General features: G+C 44.8%; 1 pseudogene across 1 annotated transcript in view; it reads left to right on the forward strand.

Moving 5' to 3' along the window:
* The window catches only part of LOC311134561 (nuclear factor of activated T-cells, cytoplasmic 3-like), a 65,233-nt pseudogene that overhangs the window by 5,505 nt on the left and 45,023 nt on the right, over nt 1-14,705 (forward strand). Inside the window, exons 2-3 of the transcript in view lie at nt 6,481-7,678; nt 8,089-8,251. The product of the transcript in view is annotated as a nuclear factor of activated T-cells, cytoplasmic 3-like (transcript). The remainder of the gene's footprint in view (nt 1-6,480; nt 7,679-8,088; nt 8,252-14,705) is intronic.

Raw genomic sequence — 14,705 nt, forward strand, 5'->3', positions numbered from 1 at the left:
AGTGTGGTTTTCCACTTTAATTTTGAGGGTGACTCCAAATCCAGACCTCCATGGGTTGATACATTTGATTTCCATTGATCATTTTTGTGTGATTTTGTTGTCAGCACATTCAACTATGTAAAGAAAAAAGTATTTAATAAGATTATTTCATTCATTCAGATCTAGGATGTGTTGTTTAAGTGTTCCCTTTATTTTTTTGAGCAGTGTACAACATAAAACATTGTGAAAATAAAGAAAACCCCTTGAATGAGTAGGTATGTCCAAACTTTTGACTGGTAGTGTATATAAAATACCACACCAGTGTTTTATGATTACACTGTAATCAATGTGCATAACACACCAGCCATTCTGAATGATGTGTAGTTTATTCAGTGGTTTAAAGTACTTAAGTAAAAATACTTGAAAGTACTACTATCTGTACCAGACATAATGGGACCCATCTCATCCAAAAAGTTGACTCAAGTTCACCAAAAAGCACCTGGAAGCAACTGGATGATCATCAAGACTCTTAGAAGAATGTTCTATGGACAGATGAGTCAAAAGTATAACTTTTTGGAAGACATGGGTCCAGGCAGGTAGCTTAGTGGGTAAGAGCGTTGTGCCAGTAACCGAAAGGTCGCTGGTTCTAATCCCTAGGTGAAAAATCTGTCGATGTGCCCTTGAGCAAGGCACTTAACCCTAATTGCTCATGTAAGTCGCTCTGGATAAGAGCGTCTGCTAAATGACTAAAAATGTAAAATGTAAATGTAAATTATGCCTGGCGAAAACCAAACACTTTATTCCACAGTAAGAACCTCATACCAACAGTCAAGCATGGTGGTGGTAGTGTGATGGTTTGGGGATCATTTGCTGCCTCAGGACCTGGATGACTTGCCTTAATAGAAGGAACCATGAATTCTGCTCTGTATCACATAATTCTACAGGAAAATGTCAGGCCTTCTGTGAGCTGAAGCTGAAATACAGCTGGGTCATGCAGCAAGACAATGATCCAAAACACACAATCAAATCTACATGAAAATGGCTAAAAAGCAACACATTTGAAGTTTTGGAATGGCCTAGTCAAAGTCCAGACCTAATCCCAATTGAGATGTTGTGGCAGGACTTGAAACGAGCAGTTCATGCTTAAAACCCCACAAATGTCACTGAGTTAAAGCAGTTCTGTATGCAAGAGTGGGCCAAAATTCCTCCACAGCGATGTGAGAGACTGATCAACAACTACAGGAAGCATTTGGTTGTAGTCATTGCAGCTAAAGGTGGCACAACCAGTTATTGAGTATAAGGGGGCAATTCCTTTTTCACACATGGGAATTGGGTGTTGCATAACTTTGTTAATTACATAAATAAAATAAGTATCCATTTATTTTATTTTATTTGTAAACTCAGGTTCCCTTTATCTGATATTAGGTTTTGGTTGAAGATCTGATAACATTCAGTATCAAAAATATTCAAAAATTGAGAAAATCAGGAAGGGGGCAAATACTTGAAGGGGGCGTGGATCAGAAAACCAGCCAGTATCTGGTATGACCACAATTTGCCTCATGCAGTGCGACACATCTCCTTCGCATAGATTTGACCAGGCTGTTGATTGTGGCCTGTAAAATGTTGTCCCACTTCTCTTCAATGGCTATGCGAAGTTGCTGGAAATTGGCGGGAACTGGAACACGTTGTAGTACACGTGGATCCAGAGAATACCAAAAATGCAGAATGGGTGACATGTCTGGTGAATATGCAGGCCATGAAAGAACTGGGACATTTTCAGCTTCCAGGAATTGTGTACAGATCCTTGTGACATGGGGCCGTGCATTATCATGCTGAAACATGAGGTGATGGCGGCGGATGAATGGCACCATAATGGGCCTCAGGATCTAGTCACGGTATCTCTGTGCATTAAAATTGCCATCGATAAAATGCAATTTTGTTTGTTGTCCGTAGCTTATGCCTGCACATACCATAACCCCACCACGCCCATGGGGCACTATGTTCACAATGTTGACATCAGCAAACCGCTATCCCACACAACACCACACATCTGCCAACTGCCCGGTACAGTTGAAACCGGGATTCATCCATGAAGAGCACACTTCTCCAGCGTGCCAGTGGCCATCGAAGGGGAGCATTTACCACTGAAGTCGGTTACGATGCAGAACTGCAGTCAGGTCAAGACCCTGGTGAGGACGACGAGCATGCAGATGAGCTTCCCGGAGACGTTTTCTGACCGTTTGTGCAGAAATGATTTGGTTGTGCAAACCCACAGTTTCATCAGCTGTCCGGGTGGCTGGTCTCAGATGATCTCGCAGGTGAAGAAGCCGGATGTGGAGGTCCTGAGCTGGCGTGGTTACACGTGGTCTGCGGTTGTGAGGCCGGTTGGACGTACTGCTCACTAACAGTAGCTCAATTGGAAGAGCATGGCGCTTGTAACGCCAGGGTAGTGGGTTCGATCCCCGGGACCACCCATACGTAAAAATGTATGCACACATGACTGTAAGTCGCTTTGGATAAAAGCGTCTGCTAAATGGCATATTATTATTATTAACAGGGATGTAAGCTAATTTGTGCACAACATTTGAGAGAAATAAGCTTTTTGTGCATATGGAACATTTCTGGGATATTTTATTTCAGCTCATGAAACATGGGACCAAAACTTTACATGTTGCGTTTATATTTTACTTCAGTATACTTTTTACTCCAAACATTTTCTCTGACACCCAAAAGTATTCTTTACATTTTGAATGCTTAGCAGGACAGGGAAATGGTCCAATTCACACACTTATCAAGAGAACATCCTTTGTCATCCCTACTGCCTGTGTTCTGGCAGACTCACTAAACACAAAATGCTTCATTGTAAATTATGTCTTAGTGTTGGGGTATGCCCCTGGCTATCCATAAATAAAATAAATACAAGACAATTGTGCTGTCTGGTTTGCTGAATATAAGGAATTTGACATTATTTCTACTTTTACTTTTGATACTTAAGTATATTTTAGCAATTACATTCACTTTTGATACTTAAGTATATTTAAAATCAAATACTTTTTAGACTTTTACTCAAGTAGTATTTTACTGGGTGACTTTCACTTTTACTTTAGTAATTTTCTATGAAGGTATCTTTACTTTTACTCAAGTATGACAATTGGGTACTTTTTCCACCACTGAGTTTATTACACAGTTATAACTTGCACTGATACATTGGATTATATCTAATCAGATCCTGGTCCAGTTAAAATTTGGACAGCACTGACATGCAAAATCCCAGTGGCTCAATATACACTGAGTGTACAAAACATTATGAACACATTCTCTTTCCATGACATAGACTGACCAGGTGAATCCAGGTGAAAGCTATGATCCCTTATTGATGTCACTTGTTAAAGTGGCAATATGTAACTTTTTGGGCAACCTGGCCAAATTCACATAGAAATGTGAGTTATAGATCTTTCATTCTACTTGAAAGCAAGTGTAAGAAGTGGTAGATCTGTTCTATGTGCACTATTTCTATGCTTCCTGTTCTTAAGTTGTGTTTTTGCGTCTTTTACTTTTGGTTTTGTACACCAGCTTCAAACAGCTGAAAATACAATATTTTTGATTATCGAAAATATATTTCACAGAGGTTTAGATGGTACGATGATTCTCTACACTATACTATCTTATTTTGTTACATAAACTGAAATTAGGCGAACTAGAGTTTTAGCAACCAGGAAATGGCGGAGCGAGTTCTGCATAGTGCACCTTTAAATCCACTTCAATCAGTGTAGATGAAGGGGAGGAGAAAGGTAAAGAAGGATTTTTAAGCCTTGAGACAATTGAGACATGGATTGTGTATGTGTGCCATTCAGAGGGCGGGCGGTGGGGGATGCAACTCAATATTAGGAAGGTGTTCTTAATGTTTGGTATACTCAGTGTATAACTATGTACTTTGTAGGATAAAATACTATTGCATTGACAACTGCCCGTTTTGCCATTTTATTGGTCTTGCACAAAGATAAAGATTTCAGCAGCAGTTTTCAGGAGAAAGGTACTCAAAAGGGGTCAAATGCCAGGGACATTGGTGTATGAAAAGTGAAAGGTGATATCTATTGAAATGGAAGAGCATAAAGCATAATGACAGCCGCCCCCTCCCTTCTTGCCATCAGCCCTTCTCTTGTCTGTTTCCTTCCTTATTTCTAACGGTTGTAAATGGCACCCGCAGCTTATTCAGGCGCCAACACGCTCTACCACCCAGCCAGAGGGGCCGCCGGGCCGGTGTTGCATCAGATAATATTTATATTCATTACATTCATTGCATTTGCAAATAAGTCAAGGCCAAAGGCAATTGTTTTATGTGCTCCATATCAAGGCACAATCAGCCATTTGACCTTTCACCCTCTTTGCATTTTGCGTGCAGACCAGACCAGAGAGAAACAGTGTGTGTGGGTGTGTGTCCTGTGTGAAACGGTTTATTAGTAGTAGGCTGCTTCTAATGCTGCTGCTTCTGCTCTGTTGACAGCTGTGAGCACATACAATTGTGTGAATTAGCCTGGCGAGTGCTGCTGTTAATCTATATATCGCCATGCCACAGTGGCCCCTGCCAAACAGGTCAGTCTCTAGTCTAGTCTTCCCCACATTTGGTAGAGACTCTGCACTGGCATTTATGACAAACCTTTCCCAGTGGGTTATCCTATGGATGACTGATCTAGGCTGTTATAGGACAGGTGAAAATAGAGAGTAATACATTGCCTTGCAAAAGTATTCATCCCCCTTGGCGTTTTTCCTATCTTGTTGCATTACAACCTGCAATTTAAATGGATTTTTATTTGTATTTCATGTAATGGACACACACAAAATAGTCCAAATTGGTTAAGTGAAAAAAAAAAAAATATATATAAAATATAAATAACGGAAAAGTGGTGCGTGCCTATGTATTCACCCCCTTTGCTATGAAGCCCCTACATAATATCTGGTGCAACCAAATACCTTCAGAAGTCACATAATTAGTTATATAAAGTCCACCTGTGTGCAATCTAAGTGTCACATGATCTTAGTATATATACACCTGTTCTGAAAGGCCCCAGAGTTTGCAACACCACTAAGCAAGGGGCACCACCAAGCAAGCGGCACCATGAAGACCAAGGAGCTCTCCAAACAGGTCAGGGACAAATTTGTGGAGAAGTACAGATCAGGGTTGGGTTATAAAAAAAGATCAGAAACTTTGAACATACCACAGAGCACCATTAACAAACCTGCCAAGAGAGGGCCGCCCACCAAAACTCATGGACCAGGCAAGGAGGGCATTAATCAGAGAGGCAACAAAGAGACCAAGGATAACCCTGGAGGAGCTGCAAAGCTCCACAGCAGAGATTGGAGTATCTGTCCATAGGACCACTTTAAGCCGTACACTCCACAGAGCTGGGCTTTACTGAAGAATGGCCAGAAAAAAGCCATTGCTTAAAGAAAAAAATAAGCAAACACATTTGGTGTTCGCCAAAAGCCATGTGGGAGGCTCCCCAAACATATGGAAGAAGGTACTCTGGTCAGATGAGACGAAAGTTGAGCTTTTTGGCCATCAAGGAAAACGCTATGTCTGGCGCAAACCCAACACCTCTCATCACCCCGAGAACACCATCCCCACAGTGAAGCATGGTGGTGGCAGCATCATGCTGTGGGGATGTTTTTCATCGGCAGGAAACTGGTCAGAATTGAAGGAATTGGTGGAGAATGATGGATGGCGCTAAATACAGGGAAATTCTTGAGGGAAACCTGTTTCTGTCTACCAGAGATTTGAGAGTGGGATGGCGGTTCACCTTCCAGCAGGACAATGACCCTAAGCATACTGCTAAAGCAACACTCGAGTGGTTTAAGGGGAAACATTTAAATGTATTGGAATGGCCTAGTCAAAGCCCAGACCTCAACCCAATTGAGAATCTGTGGTATGACTTAAAGATTGCTGTACACCAACGGAACCCATCCAACTTGAAGGAGCTGGAGCAGTTTTGCCTTGAAGAATGGGCAAAAATCCCAGTGGCTAGATGTGCCAAGCTTATAGAGACATACCCCAAGAGACTTGCAGCTGTAATTGCTGCAAAAGGTGTCTCTACAAAGTATTGACTTTGGGGGGGTGAATAGTTATGCACGCTGAAGTTTTCTTTTTTTTTGGGGGGTCTTATTTCTTGTTTGTTTCAGAAAAAAATTATTTTGCATCTTCAAAGTGGTAGGCATGTTGTGTAAATCAAATGATACAAACCCCCCCAAAATCAATTTTAATTCCATGTTGTAAGGCAACAAAATAGGAAAAATGGCAAGGGGGGTGAATACTTTTGCAAGCCACTGTAGATCAGAGAATAATCATTTGTTTGTCTGTTGTTTGTTTGTCTGTTCCTCTGTCTGGACTCTGGAGTAATACAGGGCACAATGGCACTGTTTGAATCTGCTGTGCTCTAAAGACTAGACACTTTGCATTGCAAATGAACAACCCTCTCAATTTGCCTACTTTCTTTCTATACCCAGCTGGTCCAGACCCTGATGACAGCACGCAATACTACACCACTCAGCCTATTGGCCAGTCCCAGGATGTACAACAGAGTCACCAGCACCATCAAGCTGTCTCTAACCAGGCTCCTCTGCAGGCCCATGGTAACTACCACCCCAGCTCCAGCTATGAAGTTCACAGTTCCAGATATAGTCCCATGGGACACCACCCCAAGGCGTTCGACTGCCCAAGCATCCAGATCACATCCATCAGTCACAGTCACCAAGAGCTGGGCTCCAGCCAGGATGCCGTGCTCATCAGCGGGGCAGACGGCGGGGGGGAGTGCAGCCGTGAGCGTTCCTCATCCAGGGACCACCTCTACCTGTCCCTGGACCCTTGTTACAGGGACTCATCTTCCCTGAACCTCAGCCCCTGCAGCAGCCTGTCTTCCAGGAGCTGGCTGTCTGACATGTCTTCCTGCGAGTCCTTCTCCCACGTGTACGACGACGTGGAGGCTGAGCTAAACGAGGCGGCCGCCCGCTTCACCCTGGGCTCCCCGCTGGCCTCTCCCCTGGCCTCCCCTGTCTGCTCCCCACAGGGCCAGGCCGCAGGGGGATTCGGGGTAGAGCTGTGGCAGCAGCAGTACTTCATGAGCACCCACTCCCTCTCGCCCCGCCAGTCCCCTCGCCAGTCGCCCCACCAGTCCCCTCGCCAATCGCCCCGCCAGTCCCCCTGTCACTCCCCGCGCAACAGCGTCACAGATGAGAACTGGCTGAACCCGCGTCCCACCTCCAGGTCCGGCTCAAGGCCCACATCCCCTTGCGGGAAAAGACGGCACTCCAGTGCAGACGTCCACTTAGCCTCCCCCTCCCCCTCCCCACACCACTCCCCCAGTCCCACACCGGGTCACTCTCCCAGGGGCAGTGTGACAGAGGATACCTGGGTGGTTGGAAGCCCTGGTGCCATGGGGGCCCTCCTGTACAGCTTCCCTGAGGTAGACGTTCCCTCCAAGACCAGGAGGACCTCTCAGCAGGCTCACATGAGTCTATTGCAAGCACAGGGAGATTCAGGGCAGGGGCTGGAAGACCAAAGAGCTGCTTTGCCTTACCTGGACTCACCTGCAGAGGAGTCTGGGTCTACTCTAAAACAGGATGGCCTTTTTGAAGAACTTTTTCTCTCGGTTCCCTCACACTTCACCTGGAGCAAACCCAGACCTGGCAACACACCCCTTTTCAGGTTTGTTATTCATAATCACATCGGCATCAATACTCACATGCGTGCTTCATCATGTCAACCACACGTGTTGTCATTTCCCCGATCACTCAGTATGGTGCAGACATTGTACTACCATAGCAATCCTAGCAAGGCAAAGGGTCAGGAGAGCTTAACTAGAGGTGAAGAACAAAACACCAACCCCCATGGTATTTTTAACACCAAATCTGAATGACTGTATTTTTATGAGAAAGAACGTCTGGGTCATATTCATTAGCGCACACACGCCGTAGAAAAACGTAGCAAAACGTAGCTAAAATAAATACATTAAACATTTCTTATTGGACAAGTTCAGGTAGTCCCTCCCTGTTTCAGTCTGTTTTCTTCCATTTGCTGCCTAATTAATACAGCCCTGTGTTGTCTCCCCCACCCAGGACCTCGTCCCTGCCCCCTCTGGACTGGCCCCTTCCCAGCCAGTTTGGCCAGTGTGAGCTGAAGGTGGATGTGCAGCCGCGGGGCCACCACAGGGCCCACTACGAGACAGAGGGCAGTCGGGGGGCCATCAAGGCTGCCTCAGGAGGGCACCCTTTAGTCAAGGTAAAAAGCAAGTATTTCACAAAATCATGACACCAGACCTGGATTCAATTAGTATTTTCACTTGGCAAGCTCAATAGATTTAAATAGAATGTGTATTTAGACACATTCTATTTAAATCTATTTAAGTCTGCATGACAAATGTATGTATAGAGGGTCACTGTCAGGCTCTCACCTAGAAGATCAATATGATCACTGTCAGGCTCTCACCTAGAAGATAAATATGATCACTGTCAGGCTCTCACCTAGAAGATAAATATGATCACTGTCAGGCTCTCACCTAGAAGATAAATATGATCACTGTCAGGCTCTCACCTAGAAGATAAATATGATCACTGTCAGGCTCTCATCTAGAAGATCAATATGATCACTGTCAGGCTCTCACCTAGATCAATATGATCACTGTCAGGCTCTCACCTAGATCAATATGATCACTGTCAGGCTCTCATCTAGAAGATCAATATGATCACTGTCAGGCTCTCACCTAGAAGATCAATATGATCACTGTCAGGCTCTCACCTAGAATATCAATATGATCACTGTCAGGCTCTCACCTAGAAGATCAATATGATCACTGTCAGGCTCTCACCTAGAATATCAATATGATCACTGTCAGGCTCTCACCTAGAAGATCAATATGATCACTGTCAGGCTCTCACCTAGAATATCAATATGATCACTGTCAGGCTCTCACCTAGAAGATCAATATGATCACTGTCAGGCTCTCACCTAGAAGATCAATATGATCACTGTCAGGCTCTCATCTAGAATATCAATATGATCACTGTCAGGCTCTCACCTAGAAGATCAATATGATCACTGTCAGGCTCTCATCTAGAAGATCAATATGATCACTGTCAGGCTCTCACCTAGAAGAACAATATGGTTGTGCTATTAATACTCTGCAAACTTTGAGGCTCTCCAAGAGATCAAAGCAAAACAGAAAATGGTTAAAACTTTATGCCTGGTTCGCATAACAAGTTGTGTTTTGATGAACTGCTGTTTGCAGTTCCATTGTAACCTTGAAGTGTCAATCAACGTGTGATATCCTGAGATATTAAAGGAAGTGTTACATTGAATTGACTATGTATGATAAGTTGAGTAGGCGTTTTGTTCAATTACTCACTGTTGTTGCTTGAATCTGACATTTATTTAACAATGTTATCAGAGGTTTGTGAAGGTTGTTGATATACAGTATATTAGGTTCAGTAAATATGGGGGTAGCGTATTCAAACCCAACCAACTACAAAAGCACTGGAGGCACTAATCTCATACTGTACAGCAAAAATATACAGAGCTCCTACCTCCCACCTCGCTCTCTTTCTCTCTCGCTCTCTCAGTTTATTGACATTGCATTATGTAAACGATTGATACATGGTAACCCTCAGACAGACAGCCTGTTATTGTACACTAACAGCGCTTCATTTAACACAGGACCGCGCAAGCATGTGTGTGTACGTGTGAGCTTTATGTTTAGTGTATTCAGAAATGAGAGCCAGAGTCCACAAGTGACCTTAAGTTCTTAACATGTTTGACCACATCAAGCATTGCCTTGGAAATCATAACTCCAGTAAACAACTACACTGTGCTGTGAATCACTACATGAGAGAGGAGGGATCTAAGGTTTATATGCATTAAACCCACTACACTCTAGAGTATAGTCACTAAATAGTCTCTCTAAATAGTCACTCTAAATGCATATACACCAATAACCACAACCACACCCTCTGATCCCTCAACATTTGAAGTAATCTGGGCTCGGGGTGTCACACCATGGGTATCACCAGAGCCATGGCTCAGGGTATCACCTAACATCTAGCAGAGCACTATTTGCCAGTGGGCTGTAGTGAGACTGTATCACCTAACTTCTAGCAGAGCACTATTTGCCAGTGGACTGTAGTGAGACTGTATCACCTAACATCTAGCAGAGCACTATTTGCCAGTGGGCTGTAGTGAGACTGTATCACCTAACTTCTAGCAGAGCACTATTTGCCAGTGGACTGTAGTGAGACTGTATCACCTAACATCTAGCAGAGCACTATTTGCCAGTGGGCTGTAGTGAGACTGTATCACCTAACTTCTAGCAGAGCACTATTTGCCAGTGGACTGTAGTGAGACTGTATCACCTAACATCTAGCAGAGCACTATTTGCCAGTGGGCTGTAGTGAGACTGTATCACCTAACTTCTAGCAGAGCACTATTTGCCAGTGGACTGTAGTGAGACTGTATCACCTAACATCTAGCAGAGCACTATTTGCCAGTGGGCTGTAGTGAGACTGTATCACCTAACTTCTAGCAGAGCACTATTTGCCAGTGGACTGTAGTGAGACTGTATCACCTAACATCTAGCAGAGCACTATTTGCCAGTGGGCTGTAGTGAGACTGTATCACCTAACTTCTAGCAGAGCACTATTTGCCAGTGGACTGTAGTGAGACTGTATCACCTAACATCTAGCAGAGCACTATTTGCCAGTGGGCTGTAGTGAGACTGTATCACCTAACTTCTAGCAGAGCACTATTTGCCAGTGGACTGTAGTGAGACTGTATCACCTAACATCTAGCAGAGCACTATTTGCCAGTGGGCTGTAATGAGACTGTATCACCTAACTTCTAGCAGAGCACTATTTGCCAGTGGACTGTAGTGAGACTGTATCACCTAACATCTAGCAGAGCACTATTTGCCAGTGGACTGTAGTGAGACTGTATCACCTAACATCTAGCAGAGCACTATTTGCCAGTGGGCTGTAGTGAGACTGTATCACCTAACTTCTAGCAGAGCACTATTTGCCAGTGGGCTGTAGTGAGACTGTATCACCTAACATCTAGCAGAGCACTATTTGCCAGTGGACTGTAGTGAGACTGTAGCACCTAACTTCTAGCAGAGCACTATTTGCCAGTGGGCTGTAGTGAGACTGTATCACCTAACTTCTAGCAGAGCACTATTTGCCAGTGGACTGTAGTGAGACTGTATCACCTAACTTCTAGCAGAGCACTATTTGCCAGTGGACTGTAGTGAGACTGTATCAACTAACGTCTAGCAGAGCACTATTTGCCAGTGGACTGTAGTGAGACTGTATAATCTAACGTCTAGCAGAGCACTATTTGCCAGTGGGCTGTAGTGAGACTGTATCACCTAACTTCTAGCAGAGCACTATTTGCCAGCGGACTGTAGTGAGACTGTATCACCTAACGTCTAGCAGAGCACTATTTGCCAGTGGGCTGTAGTGAGACTGTATCACCTAACTTCTAGCAGAGCACTATTTGCCAGCGGACTGTAGTGAGACTGTATCACCTAACGTCTAGCAGAGCACTATTTGCCAGTGGACTGTAGTGAGACTGTATCACCTAACGTCTAGCAGAGCACTATTTGCCAGTGGGCTGTAGTGAGACTGTATCACCTAACTTCTAGCAGAGCACTATTTGCCAGTGGACTGTAGTGAGACTGTATCACCTAACGTCTAGCAGAGCACTATTTGCCAGTGGGCTGTAGTGAGACTGTATCACCTAACGTCTAGCAGAGCACTATTTGCCAGTGGGCTGTAGTGAGACTGTATCACCTAACGTCTAGCAGAGCACTATTTGCCAGTGGGCTGTAGTGAGACTGTGTCACCTAACTTCTAGCAGAGCACTGTTTGCCAGTGGGCTGAAGTGAGAATTTATCACCTAACGTTTAGCAGAGCACTATTTGCCAGTGGGCTGTAGTGAGACTGTATCACCTAACATCTAGCAGAGCACTATTTGCCAGTGATCTGAAGTGAGACTGTATCACCTAACATCTAGCAGAGCACTATTTGCCAGTGGGCTGTAGTGAGACTGTATCACTTAATGTCTAGCAGAGCACTTTTTGCCAGTGGGCTGTGGTGAGACTGTATCACCTAACGTGTAGCAGAGCACTATTTGCCAGTGGGCTGTAGTGAGACTGTGTCACCTAACTTCTAGCAGAGCACTATTTGCCAGTGGGCTGTAGTGAGACTGTATCACCTAAAGTCTAGCAGAGCACTATTTGCCAGTGGGCTGTAGTGAGACTGTATCACCTAACATCTAGCAGAGCACTATTTGCCAGTGAGCTGTAGTGAGACTGTATCACCTAACATCTAGCAGAGCACTATTTGCCAGTGGGCTGTAGTGAGACTGTATCACCTAATGTCTAGCAGAGCACTATTTGCCAGTGGGCTGTAGTGAGACTGTATCACCTAATGTCTAGCAGAGCACTATTTGCCAGTGGGCTGCAGTGAGACTGTATCACCTAAAGTCTAGCAGAGCACTATTTGCCAGTGATCTGAAGTGAGACTGTATCACCTAACGTCTACCAGAGCACTATTTGCCAGTGTGCCTGCAGTGACATTGTATCACCTAACGTCTTGCAGAGTTCTTTTTGCCATTGGACTGAAGTGAGACTTTATCACCTAACGTCTAGCAGAGCACTATTTGCCAGTGGGCTGTAGTGAGACTGTATCACCTAACGTCTAGCAGAGCACTATTTGCCAGTGGGCTGTAGTGAGACTGTATCACCTGACGTCTAGCAGAGCACTTTTTGCCAGTGGGACTGTAGTGAAACTGTACCACCTAACGTCTAGCAGAGCACTTTCTGCCTGTGGCCTATAGTGAGACAGTATCACCTAACGTCTAGCAGAGCACTTTCTGCCAGTGGCCTGTAGTGAGACTGTATCACTTAACGTCTAGCAGAGCACTATTTGCCAGTGGGCTGTAGTGAGACAGTATCACCTAACGTCTAGCAGAGCACTATTTGCCAGTGGGCTGTAGTGAGACTGTATCACCTAACGTCTAGCAGAGCACTATTTGCCAGTGGGCTGTAATGAGACTGTATCACCTAACGTCTAGCAGAGCACTATTTGCCTGTGATCTAAAGTGAGACTGTATCACCTAACGTCTAGCAGAGCACTACTTGCCAGTGGGCTGTAATGGGACTGTATCACCTAACGTCTAGCAGAGCACTATTTGCCAGTGGGCTGTAGTGAGACTGTATCACCTAACGTCTAGCAGAGCACTATTTGCCTGTGATCTAAAGTGAGACTGTATCACCTAACGTCTAGCAGAGCACTACTTGCCAGTGGGCTGTAGTGAGACTGTATCACCGAACGTCTAGCAGAGTACTATTTGCCAGTGGGCTGTAATGGGACTGTATCACCTAACGTCTAGCAGAGCACTATTTGCCAGTGGGCTGTAGTGAGACTGTATCACCTAATGTCTAGCAGAGCACTATTTGCCAGTGGGCTGCAGTGAGACTGTATCACCTAAAGTCTAGCAGAGCACTATTTGCCAGTGATCTGAAGTGAGACTGTATCACCTAACGTCTAGCAGAGCACTATTTGCCAGTGGGCCTGCAGTGAGACTGTATCACCTAACGTTTATCAGAGCAGTTTTTGCCAGTGTGCTGTAGTGAGACTGTATCACCTAACGTCTAGCAGAGTACTATTTGCCAATGGGCTGTAGTGAGACTGTATCACCTAACTTCTAGCAGAGTTCTTTTTGCCATTGGACTGAAGTGAGACTTTATCACCTAACGTCTAGCAGAGCACTATTTGCCAGTGGGCTGTAGTGAGACTGTATCACCTAACGTCTAGCAGAGCACTATTTGCCAGTGGGCTGTAGTGAGACTGTATCACCTGACGTCTAGCAGAGCACTTTCTGCCAGTGGCCTGTAGTGAGACTGTATCACTTAACGTCTAGCAGAGCACTATTTGCCAGTGGGCCTGCAGTGAGACTGTATCACCTAACGTTTATCAGAGCAGTTTTTGCCAGTGTGCTGTAGTGAGACTGTATCACCTAACGTCTAGCAGAGTACTATTTGCCAGTGGGCTGTAGTGAGACTGTATCACCTAACTTCTAGCAGAGCACTATTTGCCAGTGGGCCTGCAGTGAGACTGTATCACCTAATGTCTAGCAGAGCACTATTTGCCAGTGGGCTGTAGTGAGACTGTATCACCTGACGTCTAGCAGAGCACTTTTTGCCAGTGGGCTGAAGTGAGACCTTATCACCTAATGTTTAGCAGAGTACTATTTGCCAGTTGTCACGGTTTCGGCCGAGGCTGCCTCTCTTCCTTGCTCGGGCAGGCTTCGGCGTTCGTCGTCTCCGGAATACTAGCTGCCACCGTTGCATGTTTCTATGTTCGTTTGCTTTTGTCTGATTGTTGTTACACCTGTTATCGTTTAGTGTATTAGTGTCCTATAAGTTCTCGTTGTGTTTGTCTAGTGTTGTGTTTTATTGTTTTACTGTCATGCCGGTAGGCTGGTATTCTACTGTTTGCTCGGTTGAGCTATTTCTCCACATTGTTTGGAGTGTTTTGTCGCACCTGTGAGTGCGCCCGTTATTTTCGCCTACGTGCTGAGTTTTCGCCTCAGGGCATTTATTCGTGTTTGTTTTTGTGTGCATCTACTAAAGTCTGTTGGACTAACGTTCTGCGTCCTGCGCCTGATTCCACCACCACACCCACCT

The sequence above is a fragment of the Coregonus lavaretus genome (genome assembly GCF_964263955.1).
Source record: "Coregonus lavaretus genome assembly, chromosome: 9".
Lineage (NCBI taxonomy): Eukaryota > Metazoa > Chordata > Actinopteri > Salmoniformes > Salmonidae > Coregonus > Coregonus lavaretus.